General features: G+C 49.8%; 1 long non-coding RNA gene and 1 other non-coding gene across 3 annotated transcripts; one reads left to right on the forward strand and one right to left on the reverse strand.

Moving 5' to 3' along the window:
- Nucleotides 1-11,962: 11,962 nt before the first annotated feature.
- On the reverse strand, nucleotides 11,963-22,429 carry LOC127675410 (uncharacterized). Of its 2 annotated transcripts, none has more exons than XR_007975479.1 (5): nucleotides 22,300-22,429; nucleotides 21,112-21,232; nucleotides 15,814-15,952; nucleotides 15,122-15,274; nucleotides 11,963-12,214 (listed from the first exon to the last, which is right to left on the reverse strand). It is a non-coding gene; the product is annotated as an uncharacterized LOC127675410 (long non-coding RNA). The 2 variants fall into 2 exon arrangements; XR_007975478.1 differs by having other exon boundaries at nucleotides 20,318-21,232.
- LOC127675892 (U1 spliceosomal RNA) lies at nucleotides 15,114-15,277 on the forward strand. The gene has a single exon (XR_007975573.1). It is a non-coding gene; the product is annotated as a U1 spliceosomal RNA (small nuclear RNA).
- Nucleotides 22,430-24,134: the final 1,705 nt, after the last annotated feature.

The raw sequence follows: 24,134 nt of genomic DNA on the forward strand, positions 1-24,134 counted from the left end.
GAAGGGTGATTGTTGTTCAGGAGCCAAGAGCCAGTAACAATCTATTACACTCAATGTGTACACCCTCTGCATTGCACTGCCATCTCCACAAAGAGAGATCATGGAGACAGATCAAGACACAAGAAAAAGCCAGTTGTGAAGCACATGCCTACAATCCCAGCACTTATATGCTGGGATCACAAATTTGAAGCCACCCTCAACTACCTAGTGAATTCCATGCCAACCTGAGACCCTGCTCAAAGAGGAGGAGGGGGGAGGAGAAAAACATGTTTGTTTGTTTGTTTGTTTGTTTGTTTGTTTGTTTGTTTTAAAGTTCGATTTAGGAGCATATCCATAAGCCCAATGCTGAAATGATTCTACCCAACTGAGAAGCTTCAGATTCAGTGAGAGGCCCTGTTTCAAAAAATAAGGTAAAGGGCTGGAGAGATGTCTCAGCCATTAAGAACACTTGCTGCTCTTGCAGAGGACCCAGGTTTAGTTCCCAGCACCTACATGGCAGGTCACAACCAGCTATAATTCCTGTTCCAGAAGACCCAAAGTCCTCTTCTAAACTCCTTGAACACTGCATGCATATGGTACATAGACATAAATGCAAGTAAAGACACATGCACATAAAAATAAATATTTAAAAATAATGTAGAGAACAACTGAAAAAGATACCCAACAACGACCTTTGGCATGTATACCCTCACATACTCCTCCCATATGTGTGTGTGTGTGTGTGTATGTGCATGTGTTCATGTGCATGCGTGTGTGTGTGTGTGTGGCGCGCGCGCGCCACACACACACACACACGGAGAGTTGTTGCTAGCAGGCACCTGAAGTCCTCTAAGAGGTCTCTCAGTGGACTCCTGCAAGGAAGGAGCAGGCAAGAACTTGGGGCTAACAGAAAAGGGCCCCTAGACTGGCCCCTGCTAAGGGACCAGGGCCTAATTCCTTAGTAAGAACTTGCAATATCAAGCTCTTCAGAGAACAAGATGGAGCCTCCCAATTTGAGCTGAAAAAAATCTGAGAAGAGCCCAGCAACTTGGCTCAGGGGCTCAGATCTTTGCAAAGTACCTAGCAGCCCCTTTCTACCCTCTGCAAGGTTGCTGTGGCCTGAGACCTTTTCTGGAATACAAGGGGAGAAGGGGCTTTTGGTTGCTGGTTTTTCACTTTACTTTTTGTTTGGTAGATTTTTACTTTTTCCTGCCATTTTCTGTTTCTGTTTTTTCTTCCTTTAAAAAAAAAAAAAGAAGAAAATTTCATTTCAATCGTGACCCTATCCCAGACATTCAAATTCTTGTGGGTTTTTCCTGTGGATCTTTCCTAGGACTGGGGAATTTGGCGGGAGAAACCACTGTAGTGTGGCTGCCTCCCTCCACCCTTCCTGTAGCCTCTGCTCCTGAATCTGCTCCTGAGGAATGGAAAAGAAACCAACCCCTGTGTATTCTGGAAGAAAATCCTCCTTCTCCATCCAGTCCCAGGGAGCCAAAGCACCGAGCAGGTCTTTCCCCAACTCAGCAACTTTTTCTACAGCTCTAGGTGGGGCCTGGAGAACCAAAGTCCATCCACAGGAACCATGGAGGCTAGCTCACTTCCTTCGTGCACCAAGGCCACAACAGCAAGAGGCAGCCTACCTTAATATTCAGTCCTGGCACCTCCACTGGACTCAAGCTCAACATAAGGATACAGCTCTCCAAGAAAGCCCTATCTTAACATTAGCTGACTGGAGAGGAATGATGCTACATGTCTTAGAAGGTGTGTTTGCTGGAGAAGTATGTAGAAACATGGAAGTGAGTTGCTACAATAGAGTAGGGAGGCGTAGGAAGACTCCCTACAGACAATCCTGCCCAAGAGGATGTGAGTTCTATAAGGTAGATAGGATAAAGATGAAGTATCAAGAGCACATTGTGATGGGGCTAAAAAGATCCTGAGGCCTGCAGGGTGGAGGACCTTGGACAGAACTAGAATATATAGGAAGCAAGAGCCAGCCCAAGATCTTGAGAAAAAACCTTGGCAATATATTGCAGCAGGGCATAAGCCACGTGTTAGTGCTTGGCACATAGGCTGGAAAAGGAAAACAGTTGACAGGCACTAACCCCACAGTGCCAGGGATGGGTTGGCAGGCTGTGGAGACATGTGAGACCCTTCCACTTGTAGAGTTGGGCTCCTAGAGTAGACATCCTTCCCTCAGAGCTGCCCCTGGAAGATACCAGTATAGTAAAATGTCATGAAGCACTCATGTTGCTTCCAGTTGCTTCTAGTATTAGACCCAGGCTTCTATGGGGACCTTAGCTGGGATTCTCAGTGGAACACTACTAATCAAAGAGACTGAAGGGAATAGTAGAGATAGGCCCTCCCAAGGCAGAGCTGTTCTACAAAGGTGCTGTTGTTAGGCTAGCTCAGGGCCAGGAAGCCTTCAAGGGACCAAGGCAACTTCCATTCCCAGATATTCTACCCCTTAAGGTCTCCAAGAAGGACATGGACACAAAATTCAGACTCAAAGAAACAGCAAGCTGGGTGACACGTGCCTTTAATTTCAGAATTTGAGAGGCAGAGGCAAGCAGATCTCTGTGAGTCCCAGGTCAGCCTGTTTCACAGAGTGTGTTTCAGGGCAGAGAAACCTGGCTACATAGGTAGATCCTGTCTCAGTGAGAGAGTGAGCAAGGGAGAGAATGAGGGTGAAAGAGAGAGAGAGAAACAGAGAGACAGAGAGAGAGAATAGAGTCCATGTGCTTGTTTCAGGGAAGGAAATGAATCCCCAGCAATGAGGATAGCCCATTTGGGGACTCCAATGAGATCCCAGCCCAATCTCTAAGGTGGGTACAGCATTTGCCCAGGTGTCCATGAGCTGGTAATAAGAGTAGCCTGTGTTTTTTCCTCCCCCGGGCCTAACAATTTAGGGCAGGAACTGAACCCCCTCGGGTCTGTTGTGCTTAGTTATACACCTCCAAGTACCCCTCACCCTTGCTGTGCCTGTAAATGGACAAAACAGGGAATGAGGTATACAGCTGCATATGCTCGGGGCTCAGCCAAGGCTGTGAGGAAACAGCGGCAGTATCACCCCCTTCATAGGGAGGCTCTTGGGTCTAGACTTCTTGGCAAGGCCAGCAGGGCTGAGTCACATGTGTCTGGAGCTAGAGTCTCAGGCGCCAGGACTGGAACACAAACGTGCCCACTCAGAGGGCCGCCAGGGAGGGGGTGCTCGACTTTGTATTCTTACCATAAATCCCTCTTTTCCCCAAGCCAAGCCCCAGTTTCTATCCAGCCTCTGTCCCATGCTTGAGGCCCACCTGGTGGGGTGAGACAGCTTTCATGGAGAGTCAAATGGAGCCCACATTTTTTGGCAGAAGTCAACTGGAATTTCAGGCTGGGAAGGAGGATAGAAAAGGCCTCCTGGCTGCATGGTACCCTCTCTAGCCGTCCTTCCACTGGCACCCTCCCCAAGGACACCCACACTCCAGCCAGAGAAAGCCTTGCATCCTCCATTCTGCAGCTATCTTCCCCACAAAGTTCTGTTCCCTCCCTCCTCATCTCCCAGTCTCATCTCAGGCAAGGCAGCCTACAGGATGGTATAAGTGTGAATGTGAATGGTCTTCTGTCTGCAGTGCTCACAAAAGCCTCTGCAGGAGTACTTCTTTAATTGGGAGCAGATCCTCTGAGGTTTCAATGGCATTAAAATAAGTTGAGTTTCCTCTAGGGAAGGGTCGCTGGCAGCAGGAGGAGAGCATGGAAAGTTTTACTTTTCTCTTCTGAAAGCTTTAAGTGGAAAAGGCCCTGTATCTTTACTGGCATACAATAGCTGCCTGCATGTGCCCTGAGGCCTGCCCATGTGTATATATACAGACTCAATATGTTTGTGTACTTGCACACATTGGGTTTTGTGCACACACAGACAGGCTCACACACACACATACACACATACAAGAGCACACACATATTCCCACCAAACCATTGTTCTGCCCCACACCCTGGAAGGAGTGAGTGTACACAGGAGAGACTCCATGCACTGGTCAATTGCCAGAATTCCCTGTATAGATTGACAGGGCAGCAACACTATCAATACATCTCTCCTGAGGTCCACATATTTTCCTGATACCAGCTTGGATGTTTGCTAAACCCCCTTACAGTCCAGTGCCTGAGCTTACAAAGGTGAAGCCCACAGTGGCTCTGTTTTTTGTTTTTTGTTTTTGGTTTTGAGGACAAAGGTAATTTTTCTTGATCACCTTTGACACCCTCCTGTCCTTTCCCAGTCTCAGTTCCTCCCTCAACCTAAGTCACTATCCCTCCTGTCTCTGAATGTAAGTCAAACTCCCCCAACTTGGGGCCTGTGCACTAGGCAGCCCCATTTTTTTTGAAAGGCTCTGTACTAGACTGCTTTTTACATGGATATCTCATTTTCATTAATATCTCTGCCCAAGTCAATTTCTCAAGGCCTTTGTCAGATCATCTGTCAAAAACTGCTGCTTCCTCTAGCTGCAATAGTTTCTTTGTTTCTGATGGGATTTCTGTGCCTGCACTTGGAGTGGCTCAGGCATGTGCGGTGACAAGCAGTGACCAAAAAAAAAAAAAAAAAAAAAAAAAAAAAAAAAAAAAAAAAATCTGTTCTCCAATCCTCACCTGATGAGAGAAGAGTCCTAAGGTTGTACAGCTTTGAGAAGACTTGAGGGACAAAAAACTCTGCATATAGGGAGAGGGGCATGTGGGAAGAAAAAATAAAGTTGGCAGGAGACCCTTGGAATTCTGGAATTGTGCAGCTAGAGGCTATGGTGAGTGTATAGAGCAGATTTTTCTCCCTGTCTGCAATCCGTATCGATAGCTTTCTAAGAGTGAGTGCTTGTTTGCCATATTAAAAGAATGAGGCACTGAGCAGGAAGGTTTGCTCCTGGAATCACAGGACCAGTCAGGTCATAGCAGAGCATTAAGTCTGAAACCCTTTACAGCAAGTCCCAGGCTTCATCCTAGTTCCTGGAAAATCCCAGTGTCCCTCTAACCCTCCTCTCCAGACATGGGCTTAGAATCTGTGCTGGCCTGGGGCCCTGGCTGGCTCAGTCTGAGTGTGCAAATGAGCTCTTGAGGAGAGGGGAGTATAAATCACAAAATTGATGGGAACTGTTAATGATGTTGAGCTCCTCTCCACAATCTGGTTGTGCTCTATGGGGACCCTCAAGGACCCCCAAGGTTCCAGAGATGTCTGGGCATTCTGGATAGGACAGAATAGCTTGCAGAAGTATCATTCCCCAAGTACCAATTTGGGCTGATCACTGCACTTCCAAACTAAGAGAACAGCATCAGCCCAGGGTTCCATAGGATATGAGGAACTGGGAGCATCTCAGACCTTGTTTGGGCTTCCTGCCTAGATGGGAAAGAGGGAATGTCTCTCCCTCTCCCAGACTGGCTGTGCCAGAGAAACCTGGGACTAGGCTTCTCCCAACCCCCAGCCCAGCTAATGGAAACCAGATGGCAGGATGTTTAGTCAGAGCCTGGGGAGCTTCAAGAACAGGGGAAATGGGTAGGGGGCCAGGATTCCAAAATCCATCTCAGTCAGGGGGAGGGGCAGAGCCAAGGGCATCTTCAGGGACTTAGATTCTAAGCCAACCTCTGTGGTGCCTAGATCAGGAGACTTGAGCAGTCTCCCACACTTTCTCTGTAAAATATTGGTGGTGGAGGGGTGTTCCCTCTCTCCATCCTTCCAGAATAAAGGCCTGAGAAGTCCCTTCTCCCAGCCTCAGCAATGGCCTCTCAGACAGAAGACTGGGTCCTGGCTTTTCTCTGTCAGATGTTGGTCTCATCCCTGGCCTCATGTCTGATTTGTGTGGTGTTATCCCAATGTTCAGGTCATAAACAAGAACCCTGCATGGCAGGAGTGGGGAAAGGAATGGGGGAAAGGGCTGTGAATGGACTTTGTATGGTTCAGAGTGGAAACTCCTCCTTCAGGACAGTGATTTCTAGGTTCCTCTCTCACCAACCCTAGTACAGCTGTTTCACTGGACTCAAGCAGAGAAATGTTGAATCTAGTGAAAATCTACTTGTCAGAGACTCTTTCAAACCTCAACTCCTGTCCCTGACCCTCTCCTAGGGCCTTACATACTGCCCTATGGCCCAGGACAGAGACTCAAACTTACAGATAGAGCTGAGGCTGTAGCTCTTCTTTGCACACCCAACTACTTCTCTTACTAACCCACCCCCATCCAAGCCTTGCCCACAATTAACTTATTTTTTTTCAGATCACTTCCAAACATAAGTCAATACTGGACAGAACTGTAGGAAAAGCTTCCTCAATGCTGGCCCCAAACAGCTGAGCCCTGTGACAAGCTGTACTGCTTGCCAGCCCCAGCAGCCTGTCTCCTCATTCCCCAGAACTTGCTTTAGAGCTGGGGCTGTGAGGATGTCCAGTGGCTCATGTCCAGGCCAAGTGTTGGAGCAGAGATTGCTGACACTCCTTGAGAGCTGTTTAAGGAACCCATGTAGACAACTCTCCAGTTTTCTCTAGTTTCCATTCCTTTGCCTCTACCCAGCAGCACCTTCATTCAAGCCCAACATTATCCTTTCTACTAGCCTAACCCACAGGGGCCCTCAGATTTACCTGCTGTTAGGTAAGTACAGGGGCATATGTGACCCGGGACTCTTCAATCAAGAAGTCTGGGAGTCTTGTGAGATGGATACACCCTACTGCACACACATTCTGATGAGGAATACAGGGTACATGTTATCCTCCATTTCACAGAGGAAAAAGTAGAAACCTAGAAGAAAGAGAAATGGCAGAAACATTGAGAGCCTATCCACAGGGCCCCTGTGGGTTAGGCTAGTAGAAAGGATAATGTTGGGCTTGAATGAAGGTGCTTCTGGGTAGAGGCAAAGGAATGGAAACTAGAGAAAAATGGAGAGTTGTCTACATGGGTTCCTTAAACACAGCCCTATCCACAGGAAGGACAGTGGCCAGGCAACCCAAAGTCTCTGCTGTCTGTGGAATGGGAGTCTTCCCTACTACATAAGGCAGAAACCCAGGGGATAAACAGGTTTTGTGGATACCAGAGTCTTCACTGTCCCAGACAGCCCTGGCAGCTGCCCCATCTCCTGGGGACCCAGAAGGCTCCCTCCCCTCTCCTTCCCCTGCCATGAAGGTGGAACCTGGCAGCCTGTCATGGGTACTCTGCCCTGTAATGGGCTTCATAGGCACACAGTGTATGGAAACAGATGCCCTATTCATGGAGGTACTGGGCCTGGGCCAATGGAGAATCAATATGGGCCTTACAGAAAAAGCACATGTTCTTGGATCCAGGAAAGATTCCCTGTCTTTCTCTTCAGGTGGAAGTAGTGGACACTGTAGAGAGTTGGGCACAAGAGACTTATTGGTTTGGTAGAAAAATGATCTTTAGAAGGGAAGGAGAGACAGAATAGGCAGAGGTGGCTTTCAGAAACAAAGTCAGAGCTAGTAGCTCAGGCAGGATTGCCTTGGTCCACATGTCCCATCCAGTTGTGGCCACCATTCCACCTCTCCCAGCTCTTCATGTTCTCTGCTGATCAATAGAGCCTGTCCATGGGGACCATAAAGGGTATGATGTTTCCATCCTGCCTCTTTGGGTTGGGTAGTGCTCTGCAGGGGCCCTGGCCTTGCAGGGGCTGAATGAGAGAACCTGTTTGAATGGGGTCACCACTAGCTCCAGCAGCTTTGCCCATCCTGCAGCCACACCCAGGTCCTTCAACAGTGAGTAGCTGTCACTGGAAGGAAGAAGAGCACCTTGCTCTACCCCTGGGCTAGAGTATATGGACAGAAAGTCAGTTACTAGGCCTCCAGAATGGGTCAGGTTTGCTGGTAGGGAGTTAATGTAGCTCACTCAAAGCCTTCTGGGACAGGAGAATTTTGAAAGGCTGGAAATGTGGGAGTGGATTGGCAGGCAGATCTGGGTTGAAGGGCCCCAAGACAAGAACTGTAGGTGTGGCATGGTTAGTGTTGTTGTTGGTGGCCCTGTCCTATGCCTATGAAGGCAGGAGGAACAAGTTGTGTGGATTTAGGTCCTTATCCTATTGCCTGAACACAGAATAGTGACTGGGCTTCTAAGACATGGAAATCCCCAGGAATTATCACCCTTTCATTAAGATGGCTGACAGCCCCTTAAGATAGCCTTTGAGTTTAAGCACCCCAGGCACTGGGACTGCCATCCCCCAAAGTGAAATGTGCCAGGTGACAGTAACACCTTTATCTCCTCAAAAAATTAGACTCCTGCTTGGCACTGGGTGGGAGCAGAAGGGGACGCTGAGGCAATGTCCTTACCCTCTGCCTTTGGGAAGTACTGGAGAAGAGGGACCGATGAAAGCTTTGGCCCAAGATCTGAGTAGGCTGACCTCATCAACCAAGGACAAGCAAAACTTGCCTTGTGACCTGGGAGCCAGACTGTATCTTATTCCAATGGACTTGGAGAACCTCTAGTAGAAGCACTGCTTCATCTCTCAGAGGCAGGCTAGACAGCCAATGGCACAGGACAGCACCTTTCTTGCTCCCTGGCTCTCCTCTGGAGAAGGAAGAATGGCAGTGGAAGGTTTGGAGAGAAAGGGGTTGTGACCATTCCACCATTAATGTCCTACAGTGGGTGAGGATGAGGACTAGACTTACAAGACACTCCAGCCTACATTGGCACATTTTGCAGAGCTGGGCAACCCAAACAGGTCTGAAGATGAGCAGCTAGACTGGTGGCGGTGCTGGACTTGGTCCAATCTAAGGAGCAAGTTCACCAAGCCCATATCTGGAAGTTACATGCCAGGCCAGTCTCAGCCCTGAGGAAGAAGTCACCTCCTATAGTCTCTGAGCAAACACAGTGCCTGAGCATTGAAATAGGAACACAGCAGCCTCAACCCCGGGTAATAGCTTGTCCTAGGGATCAGGACAGAGGAGCTGTGGAGAAGCAGAAACCTTTATAGGCCATCAGGGTTCCAGGAGCCCAAGAAGGGACAGTGGTCATAGTATAGTGCCAGAGAAAAAAGGCAGGTCAAAAAAACAGAAGGAATCTGAAGCCCAGGAGGACTCTCCAATGGTAAGAACTAGTCAGGACTGATAACCCCCATGTGGTGTCTACTGGGTGTCATAAGGCTACTTGTGAGTATCCAGACTGACCATGGCTTTGTCAAGTAAAGCATAAATGTTATGGCCCCTACCCAACTCAGTCACTGGAAAAGCCTTTGCCCCTCAGGTTGGGTTCTTGTAACTTGTAACTAAGCCAAGGTTGCCTTTCCCTTCTTATAGGGACCTTCTGTCAATCTGGGCCAGAAGCTTTGCACCAATTCAAGGACCAGAGCAGAGGCTGAAACACTGGTAGGAGCACCTCAGAAGCCACAGGCTATGTACAGAAGAGGTCAGGAATCAGACAAGGGCCTGGGACTGAGATAATAGACCTGGGCACCACAGAGCAGGCCATGCCTCCCTGCAGCCTCATGAACACTGGCCTAGATGGTTATTGCCTGCTCTGGAAAATCAGAAGAACTAGCTACTTTAAAGAAATGAGGGGACAGGGAATGGTGCATGGGAAATAGTTGCTCTTCCTATGAGTATAGAGAGAATGAAACTGACAATTTATATGTTCCTAGGATATTCAACTTGGAGTGGCTAGATCTGAGAAAGAACAAACTGGACACCTGAGACCTACACGCACATGCCTCGAAGGTGCAATGAAGTCTCTTCACCTATATTCTGGGGCCTAGGGCTGGGTCTGGGTCTGGGGATGGGGACTTCAGGTTTCAGATAACCCAAAGGGTCCATTGTCCACTGCTTTGCATTGGCCTACAATATCCAGCTGCTAAAGATCAGATCTAGAGAAGACACTGCAAGAAGCTCTCCAGCAGGTATGGATCCCATGATTTAGGATACATGGGCCTACTGTAGCAGTCCTTTGCAGTAAATATCTTCAACATGCCTAGGTTCAATGACAGATATGAAGCCACAGTGGAGCAAAATAGAGGTGTTCCTTGGGTAGGATGGGCACAGAGTCATGCCTAGGAAGGCTTGTTCCCTGACCAGTATCAGGTAGACCTCCATCCTGCCTCCTCCACCCTCCTCCTAGAATCAGAGGCAACTGAAGCAGCTTAACCTGGATGGGAATCCATTGTCCTCATTGCCAATCTTGCTCTCCTCCCTACATGAGTTCAAATACATGACAATGTCCTGCAGAGCCTACAACACAGCAACTTCTAGAGTGCATACAAGGGTTTAGACCAGGGCAGCTGGAGAAGCAGCAAAGAGGTGCAACCAGAGTCAGCTCATCCAGCCCCTCTGTCTACCCCCAAAGAGCTCAGCCATCTGCAGGGAATGAGTTGCATGACAGGAACAGCCAACCACAGTTTTTTTGTTAATTTAGCTCAAACTAGAGTCATCTGGGGAAAAATGCCTCCATCAGATTAGCCTTTGGGCCATTTCCTTAAAGGTTGATGTGGCCTGGCCCGTTGCAGGTGGCGCCATCACCAGGCAGGTGCTATGAGCTGTTTAATAAAGCAGATTGAGCAAACCATGAAGAGCAAACCAGTAACAAGCATTCCTTCAAGACGTTTTCTTCAGTTCCTGCCTTGCCTTCACCTCATAATGGACTGTAAACTGTAAGCTAAAATAAACCCTTTCCTCTTCAAGTTTCTTTTGGTCATGGTCTTATCACAATAGAAAGCAAACTAAAATAGATAGTCAGCTTTCTTGCCCTTTTTATACAGTTTAGGACCCCTCAGCCCATAGGATGGTACTGCTTACATTCAGAGCAGGTCTCCAGTTAATCTTCTCTGGAATTACACACACACACATACATACATACACACACACACACACACACACACACACACACACACACACGGAGGGGGGATATACCTCACTAATGTCCTAGGCGCTTATTAATCAAATGAAGCTGAAAATCAAAATTAACTATCACCTTGAATACATCCCATGTTTTCTTGGACCACATCATATCCTGGCATGTCTACCGCTATTTGAGTGCTTTCTGGAGATGTGAGTTGTGAAACTCAGGGGAGCCATGGCCTAGCCAGTCAGTGCTCCTAGAATCCTTGTCATAAATGAAGCAATGGAAATTCCTCATGACCCCCTGGTTCTAGGAGATGGGCACCAACTTACTCAAAAAGATGATAAGGAGTGCTGAATTGAAGCTATATCGTAGTGTGTTGGGACCCAACAGCAACTAGCTTCAGGAGGACCACCTGACATCCCAGGTGTGGATCAATCTCCCATGAGTGTTCACAGTGGGAGGAACATTCCTCTGACAGGCATATGGAAACTAGAAAAGGAGGAAAGGCCCCAGAAACATGGAGAGTTGGGCAGGAAACTATAAAGGGAAGCATGGAACCAGGAAACTCCAGATAAACTATAACAGAGGCCTGTCTGAGATGTGTCTTCAGGGCCCTATTACCACCTACTCCTCTAAGCTGTTGCCAACTTCTAAGGCTTCCCCCCACAACTCGCCCCTCAACCTCAAGATCCTCCTCCTTCACCCATATTCATGCCTGCCCTACTAGCACTCAGGAACCCCTTGTGAAGCTGGCCCAGAGCTGGTTTTAGCCGAGGCAACAGCTACACGAAGGGATATGAAAGGGGGAGGCAGTACAGACACCAGTGGTGTCCTAGAACTGCCAACACAAAGTCCCACAACCAGGTGTTCTAACAACAGAAACTTAGAATCTAGGTATGAGAAAGCTCCCTCAGAAGATCCTAAAAAACATCTTCCCTCTGATTTGAACAGCTGGCTAGTGTGTTGGTATGTACAGACCTTTCACCATGACAATGACCAGAGGCCACAGTGTTAAGGATCCAATTCTAGAAAGAGTGGGACAGGCTAAGGGAGGTTGGGAGAGGGCTATCAAGAGGCTAATGACCATCTGCTGATCACCAGCACAGGACAGGCTGTAGCGGGGACTGAAGGGTCCACAGACAGCCCTGCCCATCATTCCCAGGACCAGAACCTCCCTCCCTGTGTCTTCTTGTTCCAGGAAAAAGTTACCAAAACGTTTGGGTTTAATTATTCTTTTTTCCTCTTCCCCTCTTGCCAAGGGGGCAAAAGAAAGCAGACAGCAGCCTGGGAGGGGCCACCCAGCTGCTTTCCACTCCCCCCACGCCCTGCCGTCTGCTGATGATGTGGGGCCTGGGCAGGGGGCTGGCTGCTAGTCAAACACAGGCTCAGCCCCTGCTTCTCCTTGACTGAGGCACTGTGATGTTTTCTCTGCTGATGGAAGGCATGGAGACTGCAGCCTGCAGGGATAGGAGACAGAGGAACTCTCTCAATGGCTAGCTCCACTTACAGGCACTGTAACAAGGTCAATGTAACAAGCCACTTTTCCTACCTTCACCCATTCTGTCCATTACCACCCTCTGTTCTTTCAGACTCGCAAGGACCAGGTCTTTCTTGCCAGCGGGGTCAGAGCCTCAAGGATCCACCATGGAGTAACGGGCTCATAGTGGCCCAGAGTAAAGTGGCAGCCTGATCTTCACCATTAACCTAGCTTCCCTGTATATGCCGCTGCTCCAGTAGATGCTTCCCTCCCTCTCCCTCTCCCTCTCCCTCTCCTGTCCCTGTCCCTGTCCCTCTCCCTGTCCCTGTCCCTCTCCCTGTCCCTCTCCCTCTCTCTGTCCCTGTCCCTGTCCCTCCCCTTCCCCCTCCTCCCCCTTTCCCTCCCCTCTCCCTCCCCCTCCCCCTCCCTTTCCCCCTCCTCCCCCTTTTCCTCCCCTCTCCCTCCTACTCCCCCTCCCCTTCCCCTCTCCCTCCCCCTCCCCCTCCCCCTCCCCCTCCCCCTCTCCTTCTCCCTCCCCCTCCCCCTCTCCTTCTCCTTCCCCCTCCCCCTCCCCTCTCCTTCTCCCTCCCCCTCCCCTCCCCCTCTCCTTCTCCCTCCCCTCCCCCTCCCCCTCCCCTTCTCCCTCTCCTTCTCCCTCCCCTTCTCCCTCTCCTTCTCCCTCCCCCTCCCCCTCCCCTTCTCCCTCCCCCTCCCCTCCCCCTCTCCTTCTCCCTCCCCCTCCCCCTCCCCTTCTCCCTCCCCCTCCCCTCCCCCTCTCCTTCTCCCTCCCCCTCCCCCTCTCCTTCTCCCTCCCCTCCCCCTCCCCCTCTCCCTCCCCCTCTCCCTCCCCCTTTCCCTTCCCCTCCCCCTCTCCCTCCCCCTTCCCCTCCCCTTCTCCCTCTCCCTCCCCCTCTCCCTCTCCCTGTCCCTCCCCCTTCCCCTCTCCCTCCCCCTCCCCCTCTCCCTCTCCCTCCCCCTCCATCCTCCCCCTCCCCCCTCTCCCTCTCTTTGTCTCTCTCTGCATGCTGGATTCATTTCTCCCCTTGCCACTCCTTTTACAGACATGTGTTCCTGAATTCCATTTGTGGCACACATGTGGTCTAGGACTCCAATCCATTACCACACACACACACACCTGCACAATAATGTTATTGACTTGTGACACCCTGTCCACAGCCTTCTTCTGTATCTAGGCCTACCACAGTGTGGTTCTTCAGACCCAGGAAAGAAAGGAGAAACAGCTGAGCTAAGCTGCACTTGACCTTCCCACCACTTGAACAGTTTTAGATGCCCCCACTTCTTCACATGATCAATGAAGACCTTTTAATTCAACAACTAGCTAGTGGAGTTCAGGGGCTGAGGGAGCACTGGCTTGCAGTTTAATGTGATAAATGCACCTCATTCAAGCTTCTGGCAGTCCCTAGCTACACCTCAAATTCGAACTGCATGCACTGAGAGCTCGGGGTCTCCTTGCCACAGAGTCCCTGACCATATCCTAGATGTTGCTTCATTAGCATGGGGCTCAGAGACCTGGTTCCCAAAGTTCCTCTGAGAGCCTCCTCATCAGAGCCTTGAACCCTTCCAGCTCATCCTAATTGTTCCAGAAACCATCTATAGTTGGTCTCTCTTCTCTATTAGGTATTCCTGTTCTGGTCTAGGACATACAGTAGCATTTGGTTACTGGTGCAGGTTGGTAGGGAAGTGCAAAACACCTTTTGTCCTAAAGTAACCAGGAGCTGGTGACTGCTGCACATTAGTAGCTTTGAAGCCATTCATGTGTTCCTTATACCTTAACCCTTATCTTTGTCCATGCATATCCATCCACAAGTCAGACTGCCTAATATCCAGGGTCCTACCTACAGTTTGAAGATAAGAGACTAAAATGCAGGCAGGTAAAATAATTTGCCCAATGGCATGCACCTTACTTCCTATGGAATCAAGTTATAACCCATGTGGTCTAATGCCAGAGAAGGGAGTAGTCACATTTACCCAGCAGTTACTGGGTTACTCTTCCTCTATCTACTGCCTTTGTCCCTTATCCCTACCCTCTGTCCCTCTGGGGCAAATATATGTCCTTTGTGCTGAGAACTCGGTCTTGGGAGTCCTAAGCTGTACTTTTCCTTTCAATCTTGCATATGCTGAGAGCCACAGGGAAAAAAGTCTGGGGTCCCTACTTCCAGAGTTTAAAAGACCAGAGCATCAGGTAGTGACAAGGCAGGTAGAATGAAGCAGGAGAAGGACCATCCCTCCCTTGAGCATGTAAATGGAGGGTACAAAAATACCAACTACAGAGCCCTAGTGCTGCTACCAGGGCCAGCTGGGCTCTGAGCCTGTGAATTCAGTCTTGCTTTGGTCTCATTCTGCAGCAATTCCCTACACCCCACCTTATTCTCAGCAGAAAAAAGGACAAGCAGACTGGGGGTGGGGTGACTAGGAAGCTGATGGAATGTTTGCTTTGGACTCATCCCCACATTCCTTCTCCTCTGGGGTCTGGGCCCACAGATATGGCACTTCCTGTTTGGGTTGGGTCAAAGGTCAGCAGTCCTGGAGGCACTGGACTTGCTTTCCCAGCTTTCCCAACTGCTTTTCCCCAGCCTAGCCACCCAGGCCCTGCCCATTCTGCTTTGGCCTCCTAGTCCATCCAGCCCCACCATCTTCACAGTCTGAAGACCCAGAAGGCACAGGATGTATGGGATAAGTAGCTCCAATATTCCATCCTTCCTATTATTAGGCCTGCTGAGCTAATGAGTCAAGAAGGCCCACTGTGTGTCAGAGCAACAAGTTCCACACCCTGGTTTAGACCCTTGAGAACAGGGTGGAAATCCCCTGCACAGATGGAGGAGAGCAAGAAACAGGAACTCCTCAAGAATGGCTCCTGAATACTTACCTGGCAGGGGAGATACCATGATCACAAAGGTGGGTTTCCCAGGGCGACGCTTATCCATTGCACTCCGGATGTGCTGATCCCTGCGATTTCCCCAAATACGGGAAACTCAGCTGCATAATTTGTGGTAGTGGGGGACTGTGTTTGCACTCTCCCCTGTAAAAAAAAAAAAAAAAAAAAAAAAGAATGGCTCCTGAGTTATTTCCAGTTTGTCTATGAGGCTGCTATGTGATGGCAAAGCATGGGGCAAGTAGCAAAACCGCTGTGGTGTTCCCAACACAGATGCAGAGGAATTAAATTTAGAAATTCTATGAGATGATTCTTTGACTCACCACATGATCAAGGTTGAAACTGGACTGTGGTCAGCCTTCTACTATCCCTAAGAACAATCTAGAATTGGGCTGATACCAAGATGAGACAAAGGAAACATGGTTTTATGTGCCCAGGTCATCACTAATTAAGGATGTCCAGCAAACAAGGCACAGCTATGGCAAGGATGATCTAATTTTCTAAAAGAACCTGGATCTTGGAGCTATAGGGTCTCAGTAGCTAGAGGCCAGGGCCTTTAGTCCAGTGGTGATGTGGGAGCAGCTGGCCAGCAACAGATATGAGCTGGTAGTACAAGGGACACCCCCAAAAGAACCCCAGGCAGGGCTAAGCTTTCAGTATCCTCCGTTTTCCAATGCCATACTTACTTTGCCTATTTCTCCCTTAGGGAATCACTTGGCAGGCACCAGCAGTATTGGAAGTCCAACTGGGAACCTTAGGGTACTGAGCCTCTGAGAGAATACAACAGTAGCAATCCAGTCGGTGGTGATGTCAAGGATGAGGTGCCTGGGGTCATATGGCAAAAAAGGAAATACTCATCAACCTCCAAATTAAGATGGGGCACTGAGGTAACAGACTAGGACTGAGGGTAATAGCAATGGGGACCAGAAGGATACTCCTGTGACTGTCAAGTTCAAGTGGACAATGAGAATGGGGAGCAAAGCATTTGTTGAGGCTGGCCTGTGTCTCCTCCAGGGGACTCAAGAGGACCTTGCATCTCTATTCCCTTTTTCCTGTCCCCCACGAATCAGCTTCCAAGTCCTGCAACCTACCAGCCTCTATGCCCAGTTTCCCCACATTCCATCACACCAAACCTCCATCTTGCTTTAGATCCCAGGTCTGGGTAAGCTTTGCTCAACATGCTATGCTTGTTGGTACCAAGGCTACCCCCAGCTCCTAGTCCCATAGCAGCTGCTACCACTTGGGAAATGCTGTGTTCGGCAGTCCTCAGGCTATGTACTGTCTGTCCTTTGCCAGGAACCTAGCTAGAGGGCCTGAAAGACAGGGTCTGGACTGCCCTTCCCCAAACCTGCTAGACTCCAGTAGAGTTACTAGAGCCTTCAGGTTCCACATGTCAGAGCCAGGCAGCTCTCCTAAGGTGTAGCGTTATTCAAAGCACAGGGTCCCAAAGTGCCTCATGGCCTCCTTCTGGCTCCTCAGCTTTGATGACAACCATCTACACAGGCCACAATACAGTCCTGGTCCACTTTCTCTCTTCTGGCCATGCCCCAGACTGTGTGTCTAAAGATAGCTAGACACAAGCAGGCTGAGCCTTCAAGGAGCTCCCTTCAATCCCTGAAATTACAACCCTGGTGGCCCAGAGGGGAGAGATGCTGTGTGATTATGTCCTTAGGAGAAGGTCAAAAAAAGCTCCTGGTGTAGAGAGTGCCAGCTTCCACCAGCCACGCCTTGGCCATCAGCACAGGGAAGCTTCCAGACAGTGAAGGCTGGGCTCACTAGCACTGCCTCAGCTATCTCTGGGGCATATTGGCAGAAGTGGCGTCCCTAATTGCTCCACCTCCTGTACCCACCAAGCATCCATCTCATAGCGCCTTGAGGCTCCAGATCATCATTCAGTAGCCACTTTAGTGGTAGTTAGGGGCTGCCCTCTACAGTCTGTGGGCCTCATATCCTGACTCTATTCAGCCATGGAGGGTATAGGCATCAGCCATGAACATAGCCAGAGGGCCAAGAGGTACCTAGCAAGGCTGTGAACTTGGGAGCATTCTGAGCAAGATGCTTGCTAAAGAAGTAGCTCTGGTGTGCATATGACATGTCTTAGAGGCTGAGTCCTTTTGCTCAGAGCTGGCTTTGTGAGAGCTCACAGGAGCACTGCAGAGAGTCCTGAAAGACAGCCTAGGATACTACCTTCTCCTTTGCAAGTCTTCCTTGTCCCCCTCAGGCTGATGCACTCTTCCCAACATCTCTTTGATTTTCCAGGCATGGCCTTGCTTACAGTCCAGTAGTATGTAAATTCCATGTGGACAGGGTCACTACCTGCTTCAACTCAAGCACTGCAGATTCCCTTGAGTTCCAAGGTGTTCCCTGGGTCTCTGCAGGTTAGGTTATTCAGAAGCCAGGCATTGGACTGACCATTAACATTGGCTGACAGAACAAACAAGAGGAGTGTTGCGGAGAGCCTAGGTTCAAGCTGGAGTCACCCACTAGGCTGGCTGGATAATCTAGGGGAACAGGACAGGGAAGGACTCAAAAGGGAGCCTAGCAGAAGGTCCCTGAAGCCAACCCAGCTACATGAGCTCTGGTGGGTAGAAGCCCCTGGGGCAGTTTTCTTAGCAGCTGCCACCTCTGCAAAGGGCACCTGCCAGGCTTCCAGGCCCTGCTCACCCCTACTGCAGAGACTCTCACCAACAGGTAGTATTTTATGCTTACAGAGAACCAACGTGTTCACAGCTGCCCTATGGGTGCACTTACCCTCCCCCCTCTTTCTCTCTCTCCACCTCCCCTTCAGCTTTGAAGCTAGGGCAAGAACAGCTGCAAAACAGCTGTAGGGGGACAGACTGCAGCTGATGCCAGACCCTTTCCAAAGAGGCCAGGCTGAGATTCTTCTGCTTAGAAAAAGGGCCTTCTCCTTTTCTTAGCTCCCTTCCTCTGTGGCTCTTCCACAAGACACAAGCCCTTCAATATGTCCTGTGTACTGCCTTTCTACCAATGCCTTTCTAGCTTGTCCACGGTGTTCCCTGGGCAGGCCAGAAGAGTAACTGCCTAATGGTGGATGGAGTGCTGGCTTCTCAGAACAGGAAGTTAGCAATGTTTCCTAGCCAGGTCCCCAGGGAGTGCAGGTGCCCATGGCAGGTATTCACAGCAGTATAGCTTCTCCCAGCAAGTAGTGCTAGCTGCTCAAGGTTGTGTTTCCCAACTGTCTAAAGGGTTAGGCTCCTCCTTGCATTCTTGGCTCTGATCAGCAAGAGAAAGGGCTTCTCTGGCTGCAGAGCAGGTGGGGTTGGGAGGGGGGAGAGTAGCTCCTCAATATAGCCTAACCTTCTCCAGGCCTCTGGGGAATCATACAAGCTAGAGCTGTAGGGGACCTGTCCCTTCTGGGGGGGGGGGTAGCCTGGAGTCACACACTGATGAGCTGTCTCCCAACCCCCTGCACAAGACTGCACTGGTTCCTGGGGAGCTAAGACAGCTGTGTAGTTGCCTCCTCCTTAGGAGTTCTGGAGGCTTCAGGAAATGCCTGTTCTTCCTTCCGGTCTTCTTCCCCTCCCACTGCCATCCTCCTGACTTCCCTGCCTCCTTCCAGGCATGGGAGGCCAGAGGGCAAGATATTGTTGTTGTTATTTTTGTTGTTGCTGCTGCTGCTGCTGCTGCAGCTGGCCAGCAAGGAAGTTCTGTTCCTAGCCTTGCTACAGCTGGGGTCCAGGTTGTTTCCCAGCCTCCACAGAGAAAGTTGAGGAAGGGGAACCAGAAGAGGGAGAGGGGCAGGCTCAAAAACTGAGGTGCTGCCTGAATGGGCTGGGAGTGGCCCCCAAATTAGAGGGCCAGTCTGAGTGACTCAATGGGCCCTGGGCTGGGCGTGCAGTTATAGTTTATTGCAGACTGTAAACCACAGACACAAGGACCTTCCAGGCACAGAAAAACATATTTACGGAAGTGCTGCCTTGACGTATCCCCTAACTTTAAGGGAGAACCTGGAAGTGTACAGTATACTCTCCCCTTGGCCCCCATGCAAAGGGTCACCTCCTTACTATTCCAAGCTCCATCCAGAAAGGAAGACAGGCTGGCTTACTGCTCAGCCCCCTACCTCTCCCTAAGGCACATTTTCTCAGTTGTTCCCTACACAAGGCAAAGGCTCTCTTCTGCCTGCTCTACTGTGCTCACTGTTCCTGGCTCCTCCAGAAAGTCTTCCTAGGCCTCTGTCTGATGCTGGGTGTAGTAGCCCTGTTGAGGCCAGAACTAAAAATACATACCTGCCTCCTTGTGCAACTCATCTATGCCCTAGTAGTCCCTCTAGTGCAGTGGTTCTCAACCTGTAGGTAGTGACTTCTTAGGGAATTGAAGGACCCTTTCACAGGGGTCCCCTAAGACCATCAGAAAATACAGATATTTGCATTATGATTCATAATAGTAGCAAAATTACAGTTATGAAGTAGCAATGAAAATAATGAAGAATGGTATTAAAGGGTCGAAGTATTAGGAAAGTTGAAAACTACTAATCTAGTGGGTCATGGCAGCTCTAGCTTGTGATCACTATCTCTATCATACTTCTGGCCAGGGCTCTTGGAGGTCTGAATACAAACCCCTAGAACAGTGAGTGTAGGCTTAGGCCAGGTGGAATCATATTTAATAAGGGCTTTGCAAACAGGTACCTGGGGCAGTGCATATATATTCTGTGAGTTTTCATCCTTAAAATTAAAACCTTAGCTAGGTATGGTGGTTTGTGCTTCTAATTTCAGCCCTCAGGAGGTGGAGGCAAAAGGATCAGGAGTTCAAGGTCATTCTAGACTTTACAGCAAATCTGAGTTCTGCATGGGGTACAAGAAACCCTATCTCAAAAATCAAAGCAAACAAAAGAAAAGATTTATTGAATTATACTTGTAGGGTATAGTAAAAGCTCACTCTTTTGTAATCTCAACACTCAGGAGACAGATGAAAATTCTCACCACGAGTTCAAGGTTATTTAGCGAGACTTTATCTCAAAAATAGAAAAATAAAAAGACAGACAAAAGATACATAAAATACAAAGTTTAAATGAACTACTCAGCAGTTTTCCTTTAGTATGCTCAGAGCAGTTTCGTTGTTTTAAACTGAAGACTCAGAACTGATGAGATGCTGTTTCTTTCTGTTTCATTCTGGAAATCTCACATGAACAGGCCAGACATAATCTGGCCTTTTGCCATTGGCTGTACTCACCAAGCAGAATATTCCATATGTGCCTTGGATCTGCTGTAATCCCAGCACTCAGGAGGCAGAGACATGAGGATCTGGAGTTCAAGAGCAACTTCACTTACATAGTGAGTTGAAGGCCAACTGGGGCTACATAAGATTCTATAAATATATGCATGCATGCATACATACACACATACATGTATGTGTATGTAGGTATATACGTACGTACATACATACATACATACATACATACATACATACATACATACATAAGCAGACAAAAACCAACAGCCTGAGAAGCCTGAGCACTCCCAGTGTCCTGGTCTGGACCATGGAATCCAAAGGTACCCACCGGCCCCATTTTTCTCCTCTCTGCAGCCAGAAGAGAAGGTTCTTGAAGGAAAGCTCGACACTGATTCTGGCTCCAGACAGAATTCTACTGGAGCTTCTGTCCTCAGCTGAGAACCTGCAGTGAGCTTCACCCTGCCCTCTTTGTTTTGGGGGGGGGATGCTCTGCTTCTGCCTGTGCCCCTCCCCTGAGGTTTTTTGTTTGCCCTTCCTTACACTTGGTCCCTGGTTCCTTCTTTAGATTGCAGTGTGGGTCCCCAGTTCAGTCCCTCCTGCCATCTAAGGGCTCATCTTTACATTTTGGAAGCTGCCCTGACAAAGGAGAGGTAGGACATCACTAGACAGGTAGATGCTGCACTAGGGACCATGTCTCATTTAGACCCGCAAGAAGCAGCTGAGGTTTGGGAGTTTAGCCCAGTTAGGACCTAAAATTGAAGGGAGGAAATGCTCCCAAGAGAGGCCATAGTTACTGCATCCTGGTGAGCCAGTAGGGGTTGAGCAAGAAGATGAGGAGCTTGTTCCTCTCCTCCAAATCAGCTTTGCCAACTTCTCGAAGGCTTCAGGGATGTGAGCCAAGAAGGTCTGCAGAATCTGGGGACAAATGCCTCTTTTTAAAGGAGGAAAGGATGGAGAAGAGGAAAGGCAAACAGAGACAGAGGGAGCCTGAATCAAGCCCTTCCAGAAGCCTACAGTCCTCTAGTTCTCTGATCCCCAAACTGCCCTCTGGTTTCAGACTAGGTTCTGGGTAGCCATCAGGTTACCTTTCCTCATCTTCCTCTCACTTTCTTCTGCCTGGCAGCATGACAGCAAGCACCTCAGTGTCCCCTTTTGGACAGTGGAAAGTTTGACTCTTTGAGATTCTCTGCCCAAAAACATCAAGGGTCGGTCCCTAAGTAAGCGAATATGTGCTCTTTCAAACTACGATTGAGGCAGGGGCCAGGATGGGGGGCGCAAGGGGGAGGGGTGCCACATAGCCCAGCCGACTACAAGAAAATTGCTTCCTTTGAAGCTGCCAGGGGGGCAGGAAGCCTGCCCCCTCCCTCCCAGCTGCTCTTCCTCCCTCCTTTTCTTCCTCTCTGCTCCACTAGCCCCCTCCCTTCTTGTCTCCCTCTCCGCCCTGTCCCCTCCCTGTCGGCCCGCCCGCCCAGCCTTTAGCCTCCCTCCCACCGCCTCTGTCTCCCTCTCTCCACGAACTGCCCAGGAGCGAGCAGCTGCTCCCGGTTGGCCCTGACGGACAGACAAACCGACAGCCTGACATCCTAGTCCACCAACTAACCAGCCTGCACCTGGCTGCTTGCCCCTCCCCAGGTAGGGCCTGCTCAAGCCGGGAACTGACTCCACTCTCTTCACAAAGACTTCAATCTATCCTCGCTGTCTTCCTTTCTGGCTGTGCTGTACCCTCATCAACCAAACATGCTGGCAATCCTGCGGCCTCCACACCAACCCTGTCGCATCTAATCTTGCCGCCCCAGTGTCTATACTTCCCCTTCTCCTGCCTCCTTGCTGCTCTCTCTATTCCCCCAGGGCATCCACCAAAGGCTTTGCGTCCTTTTCATCAACACAACATTTCTGCCTCTTCTCCCCACCCTCTTCCCTGAACTTTCCTCCTACCCTTCCTTTCCCTTTCCTCGCTGACAGTGCTCAGTTGCTAAGCTCACCAATGCTTTTCTTCTCTGCTTCTGGGGGTGGACAGGGAGCTTCCCCAGGGTACTGCCCAGAGCATCACTGAGGCAGGGCTGGGTGGGTGGCTTGCTAGCTCTACCCATAGCCTTATCCTTCACAGCAAGACCCAGGCACACCCTTCACTCCTGCTAGCCTTGCTCTCCCAGCTCAGCCTTTCTTGGGGTCTTGGCAACTGGCCAGGTCAGGAAGGATGGGGCCAATGCAAAACTCAGCATTGGCACAATCTCCCTTTGGAGTAGTCAGAGAGGCTTGTGCTCCCAGGCACACCTCAGGCACCTTGCCCTGATATTCCATATTCACCACAGACTAATGCTCTGCCTCTACCCTCTCCTGGACAAGGCGTGGGTCCACAGTGCCCCAGCTCTAGGGGTCCTGGGCTGCCTGCCTGGTTGCCTTAGTACTGTTTCCAGAACCCTCTTGAGTGGAGATGTACAATGGGCAGAGGATGGGATGGGGGTAGAAAATGGGGAAATTGTGCCACGTTTGCGGGGAGAAACGTGGCTTGGGATCCTATGGGGCCTATCAAGAGATTCAGAAGAAGAAGCAAGAGAGACAGAGTCAACTGGGCATTCACCAAGTCTGGTGAAGGTTGGGGGCCTGGAGTACCTTGTCACTACCATAGGGGTGGGACCAGGCTCCCATCTGTCTAGAGAGAAGAGGTCCAGAGCTGTAGGTGGGGCAGGCAGAGGAAATCTTCGTTAGGCCAAGGGCATAGCACCTGGGTGACTCCAGTTTCATATTTAGGAGTTGTTGCCTCTCTAGTCTGCCAGTTTTCTACCTTGTAATGACTGGAATTGAGACAAGCTTAAGATGTTCCCTATACCAGCAAGAGTCTCAAGGGCTGACATCTGGACATGAAATCAGTTGCCTGTGCACCTACACCCTAGAAGAACTTGTGGGTGGGCAGGGTTGCTTTGTGTAGAACATGACTGTATATTGCTGCTGAAGGCTAAAGGTGGGGGGGGGGTAAGTCTTTGAGGACAGGCAATTCAGATATACTGATAGGAGGATTTCAGTCTGCCTCTAAGCCACAAGGGCAAGGCAGCATGAAAAGGCTCAGATCCAGGCAGTAGAGAGGGCTCCATAGCCAGCTGGCCACCTGGGTGTGGCAGCTGGGCCTCTGTGGCCCACTCTTCCTCTCTCCACCCCCAAAAGGACTTGGGTCTACCACTATTTCTCTTCCTTACCCAGAACAAGGGCCAGGGTCCTACTACATGCAAAGTGAATCTGAACCAGCTAGTTTAGAAGCCCAGATGAGTATACTAGCCAGTGGACATCATGTCAAGTAGCTTGCTAGAACTGATTCAAATCTTTTCTCAGTTCTCTAAAGCCCTAGGCTGTTGCGCGATTGGCAACATGGTGGAATAGAAGGGAAAGGGATGCTGTGGAGGTGAGAGCTTTTCTCAGCACTATTCTATAACCCTTTAGTCACGGCATCAAATCCTCTGAGGAGAGATTTGTAAAGAGGCTATATTTGACAATTTTCACTGGGATCCTCTCCAGAGGAATTGCTTGATTCTTTGTCACCCTGTTTTGGGATAGAATGGGGACTAGACTCCATTCCAATCTCCCTTTTGCCTGGGCTCACCCACCATGGTCTCTCACTTTTTCTCCCTGTAGAAACAGAGTATCATAAGTTTGTCCCAGAAGTCACTTGTCCTTGGTCCACAGGATTTTCAGCATGCCTCCCCAATGAGGCCAAAATTCCAAGGGCCTCTGATACCACACCTACTGGACTCCCTCAGCTTCCTTGCTCAATTCCCCACCACCTCCACGCCCACCATGATTCCCTCTGCTCCCTCCTTTGTCC

This window comes from Apodemus sylvaticus, chromosome X, assembly GCF_947179515.1.
Source record: "Apodemus sylvaticus chromosome X, mApoSyl1.1, whole genome shotgun sequence".
NCBI lineage: Eukaryota > Metazoa > Chordata > Mammalia > Rodentia > Muridae > Apodemus > Apodemus sylvaticus.